Below are 21010 nucleotides of genomic sequence, written 5' to 3'. Positions count from 1 at the left end.
GATGTTTTGGAGAAATCTACTTATCTCAGCCTTCAGCATATTAATGATTGAATCACCACAGCTTCTGGGGGAACCGATATTAAACGGTCAGCCCATTCTGAGTTCCCACATATCTGCCACTGTTCGCTTAGCACTAATATTGTGCATTTGGTGCGCTGCCTGATATGTCCTATGAGACTGTACTTATTGCGCACTGTCAGCGCTCTCATCTGTGGGGTGCCGTGATCGTATAGTGGTTAGTACTCTGCGTTGTGGCCGCAGCAACCTCGGTTCGAATCCGAGTCACGGCAATAATTGCTCTATCTGCTCCAGCCCTTGGGAAACACAAATAAATCAGTTGTTTGAATAAGGTAATTTTTTCCAAGGTGATGATCTTTTCCCTTCAAATTCTGCTCGCTCACATCTCTGTATTTCATATGTCAGAATTCAAATCCACCCGCTCTCAGAGATTTCACTCCCTCCTACGATCACTAACTGAACTTTTCATCCCACACCCCCATTACATTAATTTAGAGATGCCGGTGTTGGACTATGGTGTAAAAAGTTAAAAACCACAAAACACCAGGTTAGAGTCTAACAGATTTGACTGAGCACTAGTTTTCAGAACGCTGGTCTTTCATCACGTGGTTGTGGAGTCATTTCCTATTTCATTAAGGCACTGCGGAATCGAACACAGTCTCTCACATTGATAGTGTTCAGTCTGTGCTGCTGCGGTCACCGTTGCTGGGTGAACGTGCCCCAACCCCACCATCGGGACCTGCAGATCAGTTGATCCATTTGGTTACGGCTGTTGTGAGGCGAGTCCTCAGGTAGCAGCTTTTACTGATATGGACTTGCGATTATGGGCAGTCAAGCTCAGGAAAATGATACAGGACAATATCGAGGAAAAGCGACTTCTTTCAGACAGATCAGTTTCATGGGTTTTCCGCAATGGCCGAGCACTGTTACCACTGGACCGTTTACTCAGATACCAAGCAAATGGACCAGGGACCCGGGTTTGACTCCAACCATGTTAGAATTGGGATACAATACATATCTGGAATTACGAATCTAATAACACTTATAAATACATGGCCAATTGTTGAAAAAACAAAACCATCGTGTTCACTGACGTGCTTTGAGGAAGGAACCCGCTATTCTTACCTGGTCAGGCCTCGATGCGACTCCAGACTCACTGCAATGCGGTTGAGTCTCGACTACCCGCTGTGCAATTAGGGATCGCAATCAATACTGCCGAGACAGCGCCGCCCTCATTCTGTAACAGAATAGGAAAAAAGTTAATTTAGCTCTCGCTAGATTACTGTGTGCAGTTCGGCAATTCACAGTATAGTAATGATGTGATGGCACTGGGATCGTTGCAGGAGAGATTGAATGGGATATTGTCTGGGCTGAACAGTTTCAGTTATGAGGAAAGGTTGGACAGACTGGGGTTGTTTGTCACCGAGCAGAGCAGATTGGAGAAGACATGAATGAGATGTACAAAATAGTGAGGGATATGGATAGGATAGACTGAAAGAAGCGTTTGTTATTGATGGATGGATGGAACACTGGGGCCAAGCGATTTCGGGAAAAGGCAGAAATTTTTGAGTAGATGTGCTGAAAGCGTCAGAGAAGTGGAAACCCTTCCAACCTGAAAAAAAAACTGAGACGTTAATTTGCGATGCCAAAACATAAAAGACTATGGGATGAACAATGGAAAACTTTATTCAGGTTGTTGAGCAGTTGTGTCGGACAAGTGCGGCCGCAACAGGCTGAAGGGCTTCCTTCAATGTTGTTGTCCTCCACAGTATCGTGGTCAGTGTCCCCTCCTGTCACAGGGTTCAATTCTCCGCTGGGGGCATCGTAAAGGTTTTAAACCTGTGGCTCTGTTCCCCAGTGAAGGTTATTCATGCCTGGCCTTCCATTCTCGATTTGATATGTGACAGAAAGGACAGTGCTGTCTGAATCAGCGCGGGGAAGGACTGCATCTCCTGGGGAGAGAGAGTGTCAGTGAAAGTGCAAACACGTAACTTCTGCAAACTGCACATTGTGTTTGTGTTGGAATGAAAACCATGATATAGAGTTGTTCCTGACTGATATGTTTATTTAAAGCAGGAATCTGAGGAAGAAAAACAGAGTAAACCCATTCAGATCTGAGCGCAGAAACATTTCCAGCAGAACTAGTGATGTTGTACAGCGTAGAACCACGTTTGGATGCATTGTGCTCGGTTTGAGGGCGCAGCTTGCTTTCACTCGGCTGAGTTACCAGTGTGTAAATGATACAGATAGTGTTCAATGTGATGGTACATTTGCTCAGTGGTTCGCATTGCTGTTACGTCTGTAGGTTAGGTGGATTGGCCATGTTAAATTGCGCTGATGTGTCCAGAGAGTGAATTCAGTAAGTTAAGTGAATTACCCATGGGTAACACAGTGATAAGGTCAGCAGTCACACGATGCCAGATTTTATTCCAGTGGGTTAGTTTGAAATCACAAGCCAGAGGCTTGTGGGGATAGAGACGGTAACTAGGTCTGGTTGAGGTTCTGTTCAGAGTGTCCCTACAGACGCGACTGGCTGAACTGTACTTTCTGTATTGTAGGGAATATGTGATTCTATCAGAGTGGACACTGCCAGCGCTTACTGGGCTGCTAAGACATTAGAGACGATGCTGGTGGCGTTTACTGGGGATGGGATTTTATTTATTTGTGTGATGGGAAATTTGAAGCTGAACCAAGGAAAACCGAATGGAAATTTTGAACAGCAATTGAGGTTTGGATAGAGTAAATAGGTATTAAATTCACTCTTTCAAGTTCGTAATTTTCTGAACGTCAGGCTTTCAAAACCATCGATGTCGGACAAAGAAATAATGGGAGCTGAATTTCTGTCACTCAGAGAATCCGCTTCCAAAATATTTGGAAAGGCACATTTAGAGACACAGAAGCAGTGAGTTTCACCAGGAGAGAGACAACCTGTGGCCAGGTAAGAGTGTAAAAGTAGATTGTGGGGAGTGGAAGGTGCGAGGAAACAATGTCTAATTTGGACGACTTTAGATGTAAAGATAGCTCAGAAACGTATGCAGCTGATTAAGATTCAGCAAAAACTCAGAGTTTTGAAACACTTCCGTTAATATTCCACATGAAGCATTATAAATGGAACTGAGCAGATTTTGTATATTGTAAAGGAAAGATATTCCATAATGAATAGGGAGTGATCCGTCTCTTGGAGATCGATTTCCTGCTTTAATCCCATGACTTAAAGATGGGAGAAAAATCGCCATGATGTTGGGTTCATTTGATACCACGAAAATCTGCCAAAGTAACTGAGCATCAAAACTGGCATCTTGTTTTGTAGTTTAACCTTCTGTTTTTCTCACCAATATTTTATTTAAGCTGAAATAAATTCGGAGCAAAATGGAATACAATATTAAAAGTCCCAATGTTATAAATCCATTTCACTTCCGATCATTGCAATGAACAGAGTGAGGTTGCAGCAAAATTAATAAAATGAAATAAACAAAAAGCATTTCCGGGAATTTTACCCAGTTCAGGTTCAGCCATATGAGAAAGCCCATCGAGCTAAAACATCACCTTCACTTCTCTCTCCATATATACTTCTTCATGTGAGAGAGAAACTATCTGAAGAAATTATGCATCAAGACTAAATGTGCGTGTGAATGTGACAGGAATTTCATGTTTGCTGGTTCATTCTGAGACAGTTCCGACGCGGAATGAATCAAGGACAGGTATTCCTTCCAAGGACGAGGTCAATTCCTTGGATTTTGCTGGTATTATTATTCCGTTGAAAGCAGAAACGTAATGGTGTGCATTCGATTCATCTCAGGGAATTTCTTATCCCCTCGGTGCACCATATGTAATCCTGATGTGATCAAATGTGAGCCCCTTTGCAATGGGCTGAAGTGACCCAGAGGCTAAGCCGACGGGTTGGTCTTACATTGTGCATGTATGGATGTGAATCCTACTCTGGCTGTTACTTCTATCAAACGAAGCTGTGGATTTCCTTTGTGCCTCGTATCTTTAGTATACATTGGATGGGGAATCTTGCTCTTGCCCTTCATTGCACCGGAGATTTGTGATAAATCGAAACCTCAACCAGGTCGAAATGAAGCAATTTTATTCTGTTGTAAGTTAAATTGGGATAATGAAAAGGAGTGCAACATTTCTTTCCTCCTTTCATTCCCTCTCGACTTTCTCTAAATTTACTTCGCCTGACAGAGAAACAAATAAGGAGAGATCGAGAGCAATAGATTATCCAATGGGATTGTAAATGAGTATTTTGGTGTAACACTCCACACAAAGGTCTGAGCAATATTTCAAATAATCAATTGTAATTGGAGCAACAGAATACTTCTCCAATGAAACAAACCTTTCATTCTTTCACAAACTGTTGCTGTGTGAATCACACTGCGATCCATTATCTAGCATGATCACCAAGTTGCCAACAGTATTAGATCCACCAATTTTCTTTAGCAATCACAGCTTCTGCACCTACCCATCTGTGGTGTACTCAGTGTCATTTGTTGTCTACAGGCCATGGCATATTTCTTGTTCACAAGCTTATGAGCCGAGTTCCTGACCCATCTGATCAGTTTGAGAAAACTTTTCTATCACTTCATCCCATCACCTCAGAATTCTAAACTTATCAATAAAATAATACGTTCGACAAAATTATGTAGGATTGGAAGTCTGCTGAAAATGTGTTGTTGGTTAAAGCACAGCAGGTTAGGCAGCATCTCAGGAATAGGAAATTCCGGCTTATGCTCGAAACGTCGAATTTCCTATTCCTGAGATGCTGCCTAACCTGCTGTGCTTTAACCAGCAACACATTTTCAGCTGTGATCTCCAGCATCTGCAGACCTCATTTTTTACTCGAGGATTGGAAGTCGACCATTCAGTCCATCGATTCTGCTTCACCATTCAACGAACTCATGGCTGATCTGATAATCCTCTACTCCATTTTCCTGCATTACCTCGACAAAGCTTCATCATCTTTCTGATTAAATATCTGTCTGGCACAGTTTGAAAATACACAACAACTCAGCCTCAACAGCAGTTTCGATAAGGAGTTCCATCAATTCACTGGCCCCTGAGCACAGAAATTACTCCTAATTTCTGAATTAAATTGGCAATAACTAATTCTGAGTTCATGTCCTATGGTGCTCCTCATACCAGAGGGTAAACCACCTGCCCATATCTACCCTGTCCAGATCCCATGAATATTGGACGTTTATAAATGTTAATATGTGATTATAGAGCTCCCCTCCGCCTCCTCTGTTTCAAGGAGAATAATCCCAGCCTAACCAATCATTCCACGAACCTCCATATTCTCCAGTGTTGACAACATGTTTGTAAATCCCTGCTGTCCCCTGCAGCGTCCTTGCATATTATTAAGGCAGCTGGAGAAATTTCTGTGAGGCAACGGTTGAAATTTCAAGCACAGAAGGGCAGTGGAACTTGAAATCAGACAGCGACTGGAATCAGATTGGTCCACACAAGGACGAAATGCAGTAACGATAAATTTGACAAATGAGAATCTGATCATACCGTATTGATATTCAATAGCTTTAATGTCACCCATTTCCCCTGTGTAATCGTCCACGGAGCAAGTATGTAAAACGGATTGAGACTGGTTATATAAATATTTTGAGAGCAAACACATGTCCGTTAGTAGACAGTTTTTGATTATAAACTCAACTCATTGCGCCGTGAATCCTACACCGTTTGCAAGGCACAAATGGGATGTGGTACAGAACTCTGTCCATTTGTCTTGATGGGTGTAACTTCAATAATACTTAAGGGACTGGACACCATCCACGACACTGCAGTCACTTGATTGTACCCTATTTATTACCTGAATATTTATTCACTTCACCGCTGAGGCACAATTGCAGCAGAGTGCACCAAATACACGATGCACTGGAGTAAGTCATTCGGGCATTTTTGACAGAACCTTCCACGCTCAACAGCTATACTGACTATAAGGACAAGGTTGGAAGATGCAATGAAACACCACCATTTGCAAGTTCCCCTCCAAGGCCCATAGCACCCTGACTTGGAAATGAATCAGTGATAAACTCATTGAGTGGTGAAGCAGTCTTGTTGGGCAAAGTTTCATACTTCAGCCCCCCATCTTTTATCTTAAATTTAGTAAATGTTGATTTATGCGGTGACCAGACTTGGGCTCAGTCCTTCAGCTGCGCCCTAAACTGGTGATTGCTAAAGTTCTACTGTCAGTCACAGCCTCTGGTCAGCAATAGATAATATCCAAAAATCCTCTCAATAAACTGATACCCCTCAAGTTGAAAGTGATGCTGGGGAAGCACAGCAGGTCCGTCATCAGCTGAGGAAAAATCAATGTTTCAGACAAAAGTCCTTCACCAGGAATGAGACTGGGAGCACATGGGATAGAGAGATAAATGGGAGGGGGTTGGATCTTGGGAGAAGGTAGCTGAGGGTGCAGTAGGTGGATGGAGGAGGGTGCGAAGGGGATATATCAGAGCGGAGGATGGAGCGGATAGGTGGGAATGAAGATACACAGGTGGGACAGTTCAGGAGGACGGTGCTGAGCTGGAAGGTTAGAACTGGAGTAAGATGAGGGAGTGGGCTTGACGAAACTGAGGAAGTCCACATTGATGCCATGGGGTTGAAGGGTCCCGAGGAAGAAGATGTGGTGTTCTTCCCCCAGGCGTTGGGTGGTAAGGGATTGATGACGGAGATAGGCCAGGACCTGCCTGTCCTCGGGAGAGTGAGAGGGGGAGTTGAAATCTTTGACCATGGGACAGTGGAGTTGATTCTTGCAGTAGTCTTGGATATCTTCTCTGAAGTGCTCTGTCAGAAGACATCCGGTCTCCCCAATTTAGCAGAGACCACATCTCCTCTATAGATTCATAGCAGATACAACAAATGACATGTGTGGAACTGCAGGACAACCTTTGATGGATGTGGAAGGCTCCAATTGAGCCTTAGACAGAGGTGAGGGGGTAATGTGGGCGCAGATTTTGCATTTCCTGCGGTGGCAGAGGAAGGTGCCATGAGGGAATTGACGCCCATTGGAGGTTGTGGACTTGATTAGGGAGTCACGGAGGGAAAGGTCTTTGATGAAAGCGGATAGGTTTGGGGAGGGAAATATATCCCTGGTGGTGTGGTCAATTTAGAGGTGGCAAAAATGTCGGCGGATGATGTGATTTATGCAGTGGTGGGTGGAATGGAAGATGAGGACCTTCCTCTCTCCATTTTCTGCCGTTGTTGTGTTTGGAGGTGTGGGGTTAATGGATAGGGGTGCGGGACATGAATGAGATGCGTTAGAGGGTAATTGAATCCCTTGCTGCACTCACCCCATGGCCCTGACTTCTTGGCGCTGCGGGTATCCTTGTGTCGATTAAGTTTGACAATCAGTTGAATTCCAGTCCACACGCACTATTCCCATTTTCCCCGTTGTTCAACTATTTTGATTCTTCCTTATTCTCCCATGGAATGTTGTCATCATTGGTCTGAAGAGCATTTGTTGTTCATTCTAAATTCACCTTGAACTGAGTCAGAGGGCATTCATGGGTGAATCACGTTGTTGTGGGTCTGGAGTCACATATTGACAGGACACGTTATGGTTCGAAGGGACATGAAAGAATGAGTGTTCAGTAAACTAAAGTTATTGTCTCTGTTCCTGAGATTGGGTTTATTTTTCAGATTTTATTCATCGAATTTAAATAACAGCAGCTGCCACGTTCCAGTCACCAAAGATTACAAGCCCAATATATCGCCGCTGCACTGACAACTCCCTGATATATTTCTCCATTCAAAGAATGACATTGTCAATTCAGATTATCCCAGAGAGAATACGACGCATTTCTGTGTTGGAATGCAAGCAATGTACGCTGTATTAGGGTGTTTACTGAAGCAAGAGACTGATGTGAAGACGATGTGAGCAAAAGCAGTTCTTACTGTCAAAGTAACAAAATACCACTGTGTTAAGGAAAATCTCTGAGAATGCTTTCGATTCACCAGCCTCTCACTGAAGGCTCCAGAAGTCTCCCTCTGAGCCAGTCCTCAGTGGAGGTTAATGGAGGATCTGGGAAAATTTCACGAAGCATGGTCAGTCGGAGCAAAAATAAGGAAGACGTTCGTTTCAGCAGTGTTTAACAATACTACCTTTCCCGTGTGCAGTCGAACAGACTAAATGATTGTGCTACAGACTGCGACAGCAAGTTCCGCTGAAAAGTAATCCTTAAAAACCGGTGTAAGCAACACAACGTTATTGGGGTACACCGCGTGGAAACAGATACTTCGGTGTATCTCATCCATGCTCACCACATCACCAAAATTAAAGAAGTCCCATCCCCCAGCATTTGGCCTCAATCCCTCTAAACCCATCCTATCCAGAAACTCATCCGATTACCATTGCAATTTTCTGAGTGCAATAGCCTCCTGCACTTCCTCTGGTAGCTCATTCCTTACACGCACACTCTTGTGTGTGGGAAATGTGCCTCAGGTCCTTTGTCAATTTCAGACCACTCACCCTAAACCTATGCTCGAGTTTCCAAATCACCCCGTGTGACTTTGCACCTTTTGTTATGCAGGAGACATTTGCTGACGCCGGAAAAGTGTGATCGAGCCGTCTATCGCGATACGTCCAGGTTCCCATTTCGACAGTGACGTTGTTTCGTGTACAGCTGCTGCCGTTTCTGCTGGTCACCTCCAACAGCTTGTTGAAATGCTGGTTTCGTGCCCGCCTTGTTGATATTCAATGCAAACTGAAAATGTGTTTGGTTCCCGGGGAATTAACTGTGGTGTGGGAAAGTGCCGAGCTTCTCAAAATGTCTGTGCTGGTGCTCTAAGGCTGCAGCATGTTTGAAAGAGTAGGTTGGAATTACCCTGCTATTAGTTATGAGATTACTTTATAACTCATGCCCTTGGACTGTCTCACGTTTAGCATCGAGAACACAGAGCACTCAGATACAGTTAGCACCTCTTTGACGTCTTCTGGGTTGTGGGGTGGCGTAATCACCTTTTGACATCTGTTAATATACTCTGAAACTGCCTTTTAGATTGACGTGAACAGAAACTGCATCTCTAATGAAGACGAGAGAATTTCATAAACTTTCTGAGTCGCTTCCCATCGATTCCCACACTGGTGTCCACCTCAGCTGCCCGCCGTGTGGCTCATGCACAGGTGTAGACATCTCTGCAGCAAGCCGCATGGTTCATGTCAAAGACAAGGAAAACGCCAACTCGTACTGGCCCCGAGGTGTGTGCTTCCTCACAATGTGATCTGTCCTTCTCGGATAGTAATACTACCTTCACTTTTCAGCTCGAGAACATTCTTTGGGATGTTTAATCTTCAAAACAGACTTCGATCCCGTAAGTCTGCTGCACGATCTGTTCGGCTTTGTGCATTTTCCCTGTAGTCCGGTGTGTTTCATGTTCCGTGTAAACGTGAAAGTTGCCCTGTTTTGAGCAACGGGTGCAATCATTTCCCAAGGCAAGAATCGAAATCCCAGTCATGTCACACAGCTCTTGGTTTCTTTGTTGAATCAGATTCGAATTTCCATTCTCTCACACAGACCTTAGATTTGTGGCTCAAACGAGTCTCTGAAGGCAGATCAGCTTCCCATGGTTTTTGTGTGGCTTGATGGGTTATCATTATTTGCTGCAAAATTGATATTGTAGCTGGGCAGATCCCAGCAGCAGCGCGAACAGGGCAGGGATCTGGAACTCTTTCCCCGGGACTGTGATTCTGTTGTTTTGCAGGCGCACCATTGAAAGTGTACGAAAATGTCCGATTGTGGGTGGCTTGTCTTGTGGCCGATTGGTCGGAGGTGCTGTGTTGAGTTTATATTTCTAATGAGGATTGTGTTCGAATCTCACCATTTGTGTGCTTTACTGGTTTTACTGCAGCGTGTTAATGTTCAGTATTAAAATTCCAACACGATAGCTTACTTTGCTTATTGGAAATGTATCTCCGATTTGAGAGAATGCACCCTCTCCAATGTGCCAGTGTCCATGCCGTAGTGATCGCATTCGCCTCCCACAGGAAAAGCCCGGACCTCAAGCAGATCCACTGCTGCATCATGTTCCGGCCAAGTTGTGTTGTTCACTATTCCACTGAAATCGAACGGATATTGGGATTTCATCACTGGTGTGAAACAAAATCCTGCAGTGACTTTAGTTATCATTATTTGGTGTTCTAGTGCATGGAAAAATAATTCCAGTTAATTGCAATGTCATATGGTCTTAAATTTCTCTAATTTCCTTCACTTGTGTCCTGGAGATGTGAGCTGCAAGCAATGCTGCATTGTTGATCGGATGAGCAAACTAATGTAATCGAGACTGTCTTTGGGAATCTTCACTTTTCATGGCTCGTTCATGTTCGGTTCTTTGTTTTCCCTCATTTCAAAGTTTTTCGGGAGGTGGCGGTGCACTAAGTTTCCAATATATGTTGGGAGCGCAGTTTGGAATTGTTCTGAAGGATCTGGGAACCGTTTATGGCTTATTGCCCTCGGACTGACCCCAGAACAGCATTTATGCTTCGAAATCTCTGGAAATGCATTTTAAACAAACTCCCATTTCCCAGCATCTGGCCCCTATCCCACTAAACCCTTCCCATCCAGAAACTCATCCGGTTGCCTTTGAAATCTTCTGAGTGTACGAGCCTCCTCCACTTCCTCTGGTCGCTGATTCCATCCCGCACAACCTTCTGTGTGGGAAAGGTGCCTCAATCCCTTTTATATTTTACCGTCTCACCTTACACCTATGCTCTCCAGTTTTCAACTCACCCCACATTGCCGAAGACAAAAACTGAAGTATTCAGTTTACAAACCTTCCTTAATGTCATGCCCACATTCAGACTTGCCCAAACTGTGCATCCCTGACAACATCCTTATCTATATTTTGTGAGCAATTTCACATGATTTTCTTAATTTTTCAATGATGGTAATTACGCTGGAGAGCATCCAGCTCCTGGAAACGGAAAGGTGAAGCGTTGAACTGTAAATTTTAGTGCTGGCCGACTCTGAACACCAGCTGTTGACGGAGATGCTTCCTGTATTGTAGTGTGGATTGGAGTCACCTTATACACGAAAACTCCCCGCTTCAAAATCCCCGCTTCAAAATCCGACAATAACAGCCCTTATTCCCGATGGCAGCCTTTCAGACTGTGGTGAGCAGAGCTTTCTAACTTGCTGTTCACGTCAGCAAACCTGGCTTTGAATTTGCTCGCTCATACATGCTCGTGTGGTGAAAAGGAATACAATCCCATTTCATTACTGTGTGAAACATTGTTACAGTTTTCTCCAATCTGGTTCTGAATAAGCACAGATGTGTACAGCACTGATGGTCATTCTGTTTCAGAGTGGGGTCACCGTGGTCTGATCCTTCCACTAAAAGAAATACCGCATTTGTTTTTCTTGAGCAGGCGGCCCGGTTCAAAGTCAAGGAGCAAAGGTTCCCAGCAACAATCCTCAACTGAGAACCTGGGCATTTTTCATGGGGAATCGTCAGTGGGAGTAACGTTGTGGAAGCACCCGGTTCTGCAGTGTTTCTAAACACTAAATCGAAGCGCGATTGGATTTTAGTATTCAGAGGCACAATTTAAATTGATTGGTAAAACTGGAATTGTTTCTTAATTAGCAAACAAAACTGACTTGTTTCACAACCAACCGTTGCATTTTTCCAATTTTTCAGTAAACGCTGAGACTGCGAGCTTGTCATCACAGGTATTTGTCAGCTCTCAGTTCCGAACAGCATTCACTCTCATTTAAAGTTGGAGTGCACGCCTTCAACATCTTAACGCTGTTCTCATCACAAAATCCTGCAACTTCTAATCTCGGGGACAGGGGTTGGATTGCAGCCGTTACCATGTGAATGTAAAGATTTTCACACGAGAAGCACCATTCATGAGGAGAGAGTTTCTGTAAGCTGTGTCCCAGGGCTGTGCAGAGAGCTGCAGTGGCCACTTTCTGTTGACAGCAGGTGTATGGAGAGAACAATGTTTGTCCCTGTCTTACTCCGTGTGGGGTCAGGGAACACAGAACCATCAATGGTTTGGGCTGCAATTCAACCTTGCCATGGATTTTCCGGTTTAAATGGAGCTAGGGTGGTATTCCCATTGTCTGATCTAGAACAACCAAGGTCTCAAACTACCAACCATTATCTTGCAGCCTCCTGCTGCCAATTTGAGCCTCACAGCCTGTCATCAACCAGGCGTGCCGATTTCCCTAAAGCAGGAAGGTTAGCGGGAATCTGAAGGGCGGTGGAACAGCTGGAGCTCTCACTGTTTTCAGAGTCTGTCACCAATTTTCCTGCTTTCATGACCAAGAGTGTCAGAGAGCTTGAGGGGTCTGCAAACACCCAGAGGGAAAGGAACCATCACAAACTGGAAGATATCCAGACTCTTCATTGTGACTTCCTGAGCTACATCACTATGACTCTGGTACTGGGATAATTCAAGCGCACGGCTTGACAGAATCTGGAAATTAAATACAGAACTACAGGCTGTTCAGTCCAAATGCAGTCCATTAAGATACAGTGGATAGTGAATCTATTCCAAATAACCACTTCATCAAATCCTCCCTGTCAATCTATCCACAAACTTTTTTTTGTATTTCTTCATCCATTTACCCCAACTAATGTGAACATCTTGTTTTCATCTTCCTTATCTATACCAGTTATTAGCCAATAAGCTCTGTCGCATCTCGCTTCAACTCCAGTTGCTCCATCGCATCATAAATCACTCCTGAAACTTTCTGGTAAATGAATGAGTCTATCCCCTCTCTGGACCCTCCCATCCTTCACAATATATGATGATCTCTGTTGTGAGTATACTGATCACACCTGGAGGAGGGATATTGTGAGTTTCTGAAATTATAGAGAGGGTGCAGGAGGAACCCAATAAGACTGGCACGTTTTGGGAGAGAGAAATAATGTTCATGTTTAGAGACAATTTCTTACTTTATTTTGATTATTCTTTTCTCTCTGCCCTAATAGTGATGGATCTCGGAAGCTTCTTTCTCTGAGGATTTCAAGGAAAGTATCAAACAAAGGGAATTATTTGTCTCTCTGATTTCTCACCTGGACTGACACTGCCTTTATTAAACCTCTTTGAATATTTGAAGAAGATTCACAGACAGGAAACACCAAAGAAACATTTAATCAAAATCTGACATGAGATCAATCGATTCATCAGAAACTGGAAATAATTGGCGTTTGAGTGTTGCATCCTCAGTCATTACCAATCACTGCATATAATTTCTCCATCATATCCTCCCTGACGGATCTGTACCAAAGTCTTAGGTGATAGTTGATGTATCCCATACCTGAGGGAGGTAGAGGAGGTTGGGAGCTGACAGGATGAACTAGGTTGGGGAGTAGATGGTGTTTGTGTGACAGACGCTGGGAGTATTTGATCCTCGCTCAGTCAGCCATTACCCTCACGCCATGCGGGCTGACCGGGGGAGTATTGACCTGTTACTGTCTCTGTCTGTCTGTGACAGAGTGTGGGCTGGGGGTCACTTGTTCCCTTTTTGCCTTTTCTATCTCTCTCACTCTCATTCTCTCTTTCTCTTCTCTCTCCTCTCTCGTTTTCTCTCTCACACTCTCATTCTTCTGCTCTGTCTTCTCCACCTCTTCTTCACTTCTCTTCTCCTCCTCTTCTCTTCTCCCTCTTTCTCCTCCTCTCTCTCTTCTCTCTTCTCTCTCCCATCTCTCTACTCTCTCCCATCTCTCTTCCCTCACACTTCTCTCCCACTCTCTCTCCCCCGACTCTCTCTTCATTTCTCTCTCTCTTGTTAGGGTCGTACGGTGGCTCAGTGTTGACCACTGCTGTCTCACAGTGCCAGAGACCCTGTCCAAATTGTGCCCAAGGTGACCGTCTGTGTGGAGTCAGCACATTCTCCCCAGTGTCTGCGTGGGTTTCCTCACCCGGCCCAATGGTGTGCAGTTCAGGGTGGACTGGTCATGGGGGAGTTGCCCAAAGGGTTAGGTGAACTGTTCAGACAGAGAAAGGTCTGGATGGGTTACTCTCCTACCCATCTTCCCACCCTTCTCTTTCCCCCAATCTCCTACACCCCTCTTCTCTGCCACCCTGCCCTCACCCGTCTTCACGATTCTCTCCTCTCTTTCCTCCCCCACTTTCACCGTCCTACCCATCTGCACTTCTGTCTTTCACCCAATCTCCTCCTCCCCACCTCCCACCGCTCTGTCCTCCTGAACTCTCCTCGCCACCTCCTTCTGCTCCCACGCCTCCTGCTGCCTATTCCCTCTCTCCACGCCACCACCTCCTCCCCCTCACCTCTTCTCTCCCCGCTAACATCCCCCCGCTCTCCTCCTCCTCGCCCCGACACCTCACCCACTCTCCCCCTCCCCCTCTCAGAAACCCTCCTTTGCCCCTGCTGCTCTCTGCTTCATTCTCCCTGCCCCTCTCTCCTCCACTTCTCTCTCCTCTCCCTCTCTCTCTTTCACCCCTCTTTTCTGCGCCCTCTCTCCTCTCCTCTCCTCCCCCTCCATCCTCCCAAACTCCTCCCCTCTCTCTCCTCCCCCTCTCTGTCCTACCCCTCTCTCCTCCCACTCCATCCCCTCCCCTCCCTGTCGTCCCCCTCTCTCCTCCCCTCTCTCTCCTCGCCCCTCATTCTCCTACCCCCCTCTCCTCCCCCTCTTCGTCCTCCCCCTAACTTCCACTCTCTCTCTCTCCTTCCCCTCTCCATCCTCCCCCTCTCCACCCACTCTCTCTCCCCTTTCCTTTCTCTCCTCCCCCTCTCTCCTCTCTCTCCTCCCACTCTCTCCTCCCCATGCTCCCCCTCCCATCTCTCCTCCCACCTCTCTCTTCCCACCCTCCCCTCTCTCTTATCCCCCTCCCCTCTCTCCTCATCCCCACCCCCTCCTCCTCCTTCTCTCTTCTCTCCTCTCCCCTCCCCTCTTCCCTCTCTCCTCTCCTCTCTCCCCTCTCCTCTCACTCCTCACTACTCTCTCCTCCTTCTCTCCTCACCACTGTCTCCTCTCCCCCTTCCCTCTCTCCTCTCTCCTGTCCCCTCTCTCCTCCCCCTCACCTCTCCCTTCTACTCTTTCTCCCCTCTCCTGCTCACCACTCCACTCTCCCTTCTCTCATCTCTCCTCATCCCCTCTCCTCACCCCTTCTGTTCTTCCACCCTCTCCTTTCTTCACCTCCACTCCTCTCCTCTCCCAGTTCCCCACCGTCTCATCCCCCTCTTCTCCACACTCACTTCTTCCCCTGTCCCGTCCCACTCTTCTTCACCCCCTCTCCAAAAATCCTTCCCTACTGCCTCGTATACTCTCCTCCAACCTCTACTCTCCCATCTCTCCTGCCCCCTCCTCCCTGGCTCTCCTCCCTGTCTATGCTGCATTTCCCTGCTCACCTTCCCCCTCCTTCCCCGACTTCTGCCTCTCCTCCTCACTCTCTCCTCCCCTTCATCTCCCACCGTGCTCCCCTCCTGCTCATCTTCACCTCTTTCCTTCCCAATCCTCCACACATCCTCTACCCCTCATGTCCCTCTCTCCTCCACCTCCCACCCCCTTCTCCACCCTGTCTATCCTACTCCACCCCAGACTCCCCCTCACCTCACACCCCAAACTCCCCCTACGTCCTCGCTTCCTCCTCTGTCTCCTTCCCTCGCTCCTAACCACTCTCCCTCTTCCCCATCACTCGTCCCCCCCACTTCATTCGCTGTCTCCTCCCAGTTCTCCACCTTCCACTTCCTCCCACGTCTACTCCTCTCCTTCATTCCTCCCCTTCTCTCCTACAACCGCCTTCCCATACACCCTCCACCCCTCTACTCCCCCTCACGCCATCCACCCCCCTCACCCTCTGTCCTCCTGTTCCCTCTCCTATCCAACTCTTCCCACCCTCTCCTCCCATCTCTACTCCTACTCTCGACAACCGTTCCCAGCTCTCTCCTACCGCCCTCTCTCCACCCCTTCTTTCCTCTGCTCTGCCTCTTTCCCCAATCCACTTATCCCCGCACCTCCCCCTCCTCCATACTCTCTTCTTCCCTTCCCTCCTCGCCTCTCCCTCCCGTCCCCACCCCACTCTCCCTCCCCATCTCTCACATTGAAAGGTGAGGCATACAAAGTGGTCAAAAGCAGCAGGAAATCGGAAGGTTGGGAAAGCGTTAAAGATCAAAAGAAAGTCACAAAAAGAGTGAGAAAGAACCGTAGGAAAGAACAGGAGAGAAAATATGTACCACAGAATTTAAAAACAGATAGCAGAATTTTCTATGAAAACTTTAAATGAAAATGAGTGGCTAAGGTAAATGTTGGTCCTTCAGGGGACGAGGAGGGGCATTTAGTTATGGGATGTGATGAAATGGCTGAGGCACTGAACAGGTATTTTGCATCGGCCTTCTCTGTGGAGGGCACTAATACCATGCCAGAGATTGACAAAGTGGTGGAGTCAGTGAGGATCTGGAAACAAACGTTATTACGGAACGCGAGTGTTGGGCCAGCTTATGGAGCTAAGTACAGACAAGTCTCCTGTCCTGGTGTAATGCATCCCAGCGTGCTAAAAGAGCCAGCGGGGGATAGAACAGGTGCACTGTCAGTAATTTTCCTAGTTTGCTGGACTCTGAGGCAGTTCCAGCAGATTGGAATACAATGGCGCCGCTGTTTAAAAAGGATGGTAGACAAAAGATGGGGAAGTATAGATCAGTTAGCGCAACATCTGTAGTTGGGAAAATGCTTGCGTCTCTTATCAAGGAAGAAAGAGCAAGGCATTGCTGGATTCCCCGGGTGAATTCCTTCCCACACATAGAACAGCTGAACGACTTCTACCCCATGTGAATAGGATGATGTTAAATAAAGACCATTGAATTTAAGAACTTTACAGATCTTAACTTTTTTTTCCCCACAGTCAGGGAAAAGCCCTCTTGTCAGTGTAAAGCCACTGGTGTGACATGAAGCTGGATGACAAAATAAATCTGTTCACACAGAATGTCTGTGTCAATGAGTCTCCAGTTGGTCTGGGAATTTGCAATTCTTCTCAGAGTCCAAATATTTCCATGGTGCTGATCTCTTCACATATCGCCAAGTTGGATGATCTGGTGAACCCTTTCCCAGAAACACAACATATTTATGGCTTCTCTGTCTGTGAATGTTTTTATATTGTTAACTGGATAATGTTAAATAATTTCTGCAGTCAGTTCACTGGAACACTCACGTTCTTAGATGTGTGTGTGTGTGTGTGTGTGTGTGTCTGTCTGTGTTGGGGCTTGACCACACACAATGTTGTTTGAAACCTTTGCTCACTGACATACAAGATAATCATGTTCCCTTTATGGCCAAATGCATATCGTGACTCTGTTGGATCTTTACATCATGTTTGATTTCTCTCACTTCTTGCGAGAGGTGCAAGTGGAGTTCAATGCAGCTAAATGTGAGATGAGGCACTTTGGGAACAATAACAGGAAGGCGGAATGTTGGGTTCTTGGTGGTCATGTGGATGTGCAGAGGGATCTTGGAGTCCATGTACATAATCCCTGAAAGTTGCCACCAGATGGATAGCCCTGTTAAGGCGGCATCCGGTGTGATGGTTTCATTGATAGGGGGATTGAGTTCTGGAACCGCAATATCATGCTACAACTATGCAAAATGCTGGTGTTGTCACAGTTGGAATATTGTGTACAGTTCTCGTTGCCCCATTACAGAAAGAATGTGGAAGCATTGGAAAAGGTGCAGAGGAGATTTATCAGGATGGTGCCTGGTCTGGAGGGAAGGTCGTATGAGGAAAGGCTGAGAGACTTGGATCTGTTCTCATTGGAAAGAAGGCGGCTAAGGGGGATTTGATAGAGACGTATAAGATAAGCAGAGGATTAGACAGGGTCGACAGTGAAAGTGTTTTTCCTAGGGTGATGACGTCAGCATGTACGAGAGGGCTCAACTACAAATTGAGGGGTGATAGATTTAAGACAGATGTCAGAGGCAATTCTTTACATACAGAGAGAGTGGTAAGTGTGTGGAATGCCCTACCTACTAAGGTAGTCAACTCAGCCACATTAGGGAGATTTAAATAATCCTTAGATAAGCTCATGGATGATTTTGGGATAGCGTAGGGGGACGAGTTGAGAAAATTCCGCAGGTCGGTGCAACATTGAGGGCTGAACGGCCTGTTCTGTGCTTTATTGTTCTATGTTCTATAATCTGAATCTTGTTCCAAGGTAGAAATGACAAATTCTAGAGGCCACAGATTTCAGGGGATAGGGGGAAATTTAATGAAAATAAAAACTGAAAGAACAGAAGATGCGGTAAGTCAGAAACAAAAACAGGAGTTTCTGGAAATACACAACAAGTCTGGAAGCATTTGTGAAGAGAAATTAGAGTTCACGTTTCTGATGAAGGACCCGAAACATAAAGGGATTTTTTTTTTCTGACACTGCAAGACCTGCTGAGCATTTCCAACAACACGTGAAAGTTTAAAGGTAATTATGTCAGGCAATTTTCTAATGCAAAAGGTGGTAGATGACTAGAATGTACTCTCTTGGGAGGTGGTAAAAGCAGAAACAATCACGATGCTTAAGACGCATTTGAGCACACTCATAAGTCGACAGGGGTTGGCAGGGATATGGATCATGTCCAGGCAGATGGAATTAGTTTGGAATGGCATCATGGTCTGCACAGACATGATGGGCCAATTATTCCAGTGCTGTACTGTTCTGTTTTCCAGGGGGTACAATGTGTGGAGCGAGAGTTACTACTTTTTGGACCACACAGTAGTTGATACATTTTGAGACAGGAAATATATATTTGGATGGCACAGACACAAAGAGTAGAGACTGAAGGAAGGGGGGGGGGAGGGGGGTGGGACAATGTGTACAATTCTTTAAAGGAGATAGGACATAATCAAAGTGTTGTGATCAAAAGATATGGGACCCTGGGTTTCATTAAACAATTTCATTGATGGGTTCGGTCACAGTCAATCATTGTATCCAATTCAGGTCAACAGATTCCTGCTCAGGAAGGATCTAAGTGATTGTCAGGGTGTGGAGTGCAGACTTACTGGTGTGGTGCACTGATCAAGAAAGTGCAGTCACTAGATTCATTTGGAAAAAAAATGCTATTTTCTTTGAAGAAATCAAGTTGAATATATCTTGATAGAATAAAATGGATAAGCATTCCTGATGAAGGGCTTATGCTCGAAACGTCGAATTCTCTATTCCTGAGATGCTGCCTGGCCTGCTGTGCTTTGACCAGCAACACATTTTCAGCTGTGATCTCCAGCATCTGCAGACCTCATTTTTTACTCGAAGATTATAACACATCCAGATACAGCAGACAATAAAATAAATCGCACTTGATAGGTGATGGCTCAAAATTTAAGATTAGATATAACGTTTTCAGAAAGTGGGAGATGAGCAAGTGTTCCCATTGACTGTATTGGCTGGAAATATGCAGAACATGCTGCCTATTATGGTGGTGCAAGTAGAGATGGTCAATGATTAACAAATACGATTATATCAGATCTGAGAGAAATAAACTTTCTGGATTTTGGGGCCAGTTGGAGAATGAGAATAAGGGATTCTGCTACAGAGAGCCAGCTTGGCTTTGATGAGCCCCTTTCTATGCCATAACACATTTCTTTTGTACTTGCTTAACTTGTTCTGGTTATTTGTCTTCAGGGGTTAAATTATCGTTAAGGTGAATCTACTCTGTGTTCATGCTCAGACCGACACAGGTTCCACATCAGGAGATAATGTTCATTGCTTTATATATGGTTGTAGGGGAGTCCCCTGGTAGGATACACAGAACTGAAAATCTGCTCTAGGGTGTTTTCACCAGGATTGTGAATACCTTGGAACATCTAGTGCCACACCAATACCTGAAATGCTTTCCGACTGACTGACTAAATGAAAAATGTTCCTTCCACAGCATGATGCTGGCTGGAGTACTGTGGTCAGTGTTGTTTCACAAGGATCCGAAATGCAATATCTATTGTCTGTAACACATATCAATGATTAGCATGGAAATGTAAACGATTTAATTAGCAAGTTTCTAGATAGTACAAAGTGATGAAGTTGTGAATGTTGTCAAAGAATACAGCAAGAATGAGATCAGTTGGAAAACCCATACAAAAATAGATTTTAATCTAGACAAGTGTAAGGTGATGTATTTTGGGAGACTCATTGCAAGAGGAATGTATTCACTAAACCTAAGGGCTCTCAGCAGCATTGATATACAGAGGGATCTTCAGGGGCAAGTTCACAGCTCCCTGAAAGTGGTGAAGGAGGTGGATGGCAGGCTTGCCTTCTTCTGTCGGGGAGTGAATATAAACCTGTCATTAGGACACCTTTGGAGTATTGTGTGCTGTTTTGATCACCACATACAAAGGAGGATGTGCAGGCTTTGGACCGCGTGAGAAAAGGTTTACCAGGATGTTGCCTGGATTGGGAGAGGTTGGAAAGACTTGGATTTTTGTCTTGGGGAAGTCAGTGGCTGCGGGGGATCCGAAAGGCTCAGACAGAGTGAAAAATCTGAATTTTTTTTCCAAGTTGAAATGGCAAATTCTACAGGCCATAGATTTAAGGGGAGTGGGGGCAAGTTTAAAGGAAATGAAAACTGAAACAACTGCAGATGCTGTAAAACAGAAGCAGAAACATTTTCGGGAAATGTTCAGCAGGTCTAGCAGCTTCTATGAAGAAAAATTAAAGTTAAAGTTTCTGAGGAAGGGTGACCAGACCCGAAACATGAACTGATTTTTCTTCACAGATGCTGCATGATCTGCTGAGCATTTCCAACAACATGTGCAAGTTTAAAGGCAGTTGTGTCAGACAAGTTTCTTATGCAGAAGGCGGTAAGTGACAAGAATGTACTTTCCTGAGAGATAGGAAAAGCAGAAAAAAAAATCACAACTTTTAAGAGGCATTTGGGCGGGCACATAATCAGGCATGGGTTGGCAGGGATATGGACCATGTACAGGCAGGTGGAATTAGTTTGGAATGGCATCATGATCCGCACAGACATGTTGGGCCAATTATTCCGGTGCTGCACTGTTCTGTTTTCCAGGAAGTAGAATATGTGGAGC

At 45.4% G+C, this 21010-nt stretch overlaps 1 non-coding gene across 1 annotated transcript; it reads left to right on the top strand.

The window, feature by feature from the left end:
* The first annotated feature begins 218 nt into the window (after positions 1–218).
* Positions 219–290, top strand: trnah-gug (transfer RNA histidin (anticodon GUG)). The gene has a single exon. It is a non-coding gene; the product is annotated as a tRNA-His (tRNA).
* Positions 291–21010: the final 20720 nt, after the last annotated feature.

Source organism: Hemiscyllium ocellatum, unplaced genomic scaffold (assembly GCF_020745735.1).
Source record: "Hemiscyllium ocellatum isolate sHemOce1 unplaced genomic scaffold, sHemOce1.pat.X.cur. scaffold_795_pat_ctg1, whole genome shotgun sequence".
NCBI classification, from domain to species: Eukaryota; Metazoa; Chordata; class Chondrichthyes; order Orectolobiformes; family Hemiscylliidae; genus Hemiscyllium; species Hemiscyllium ocellatum.
The sequence above is the reverse complement of the archived record's forward strand: the minus strand, read 5'-3'. Positions and strand labels throughout refer to the sequence as shown.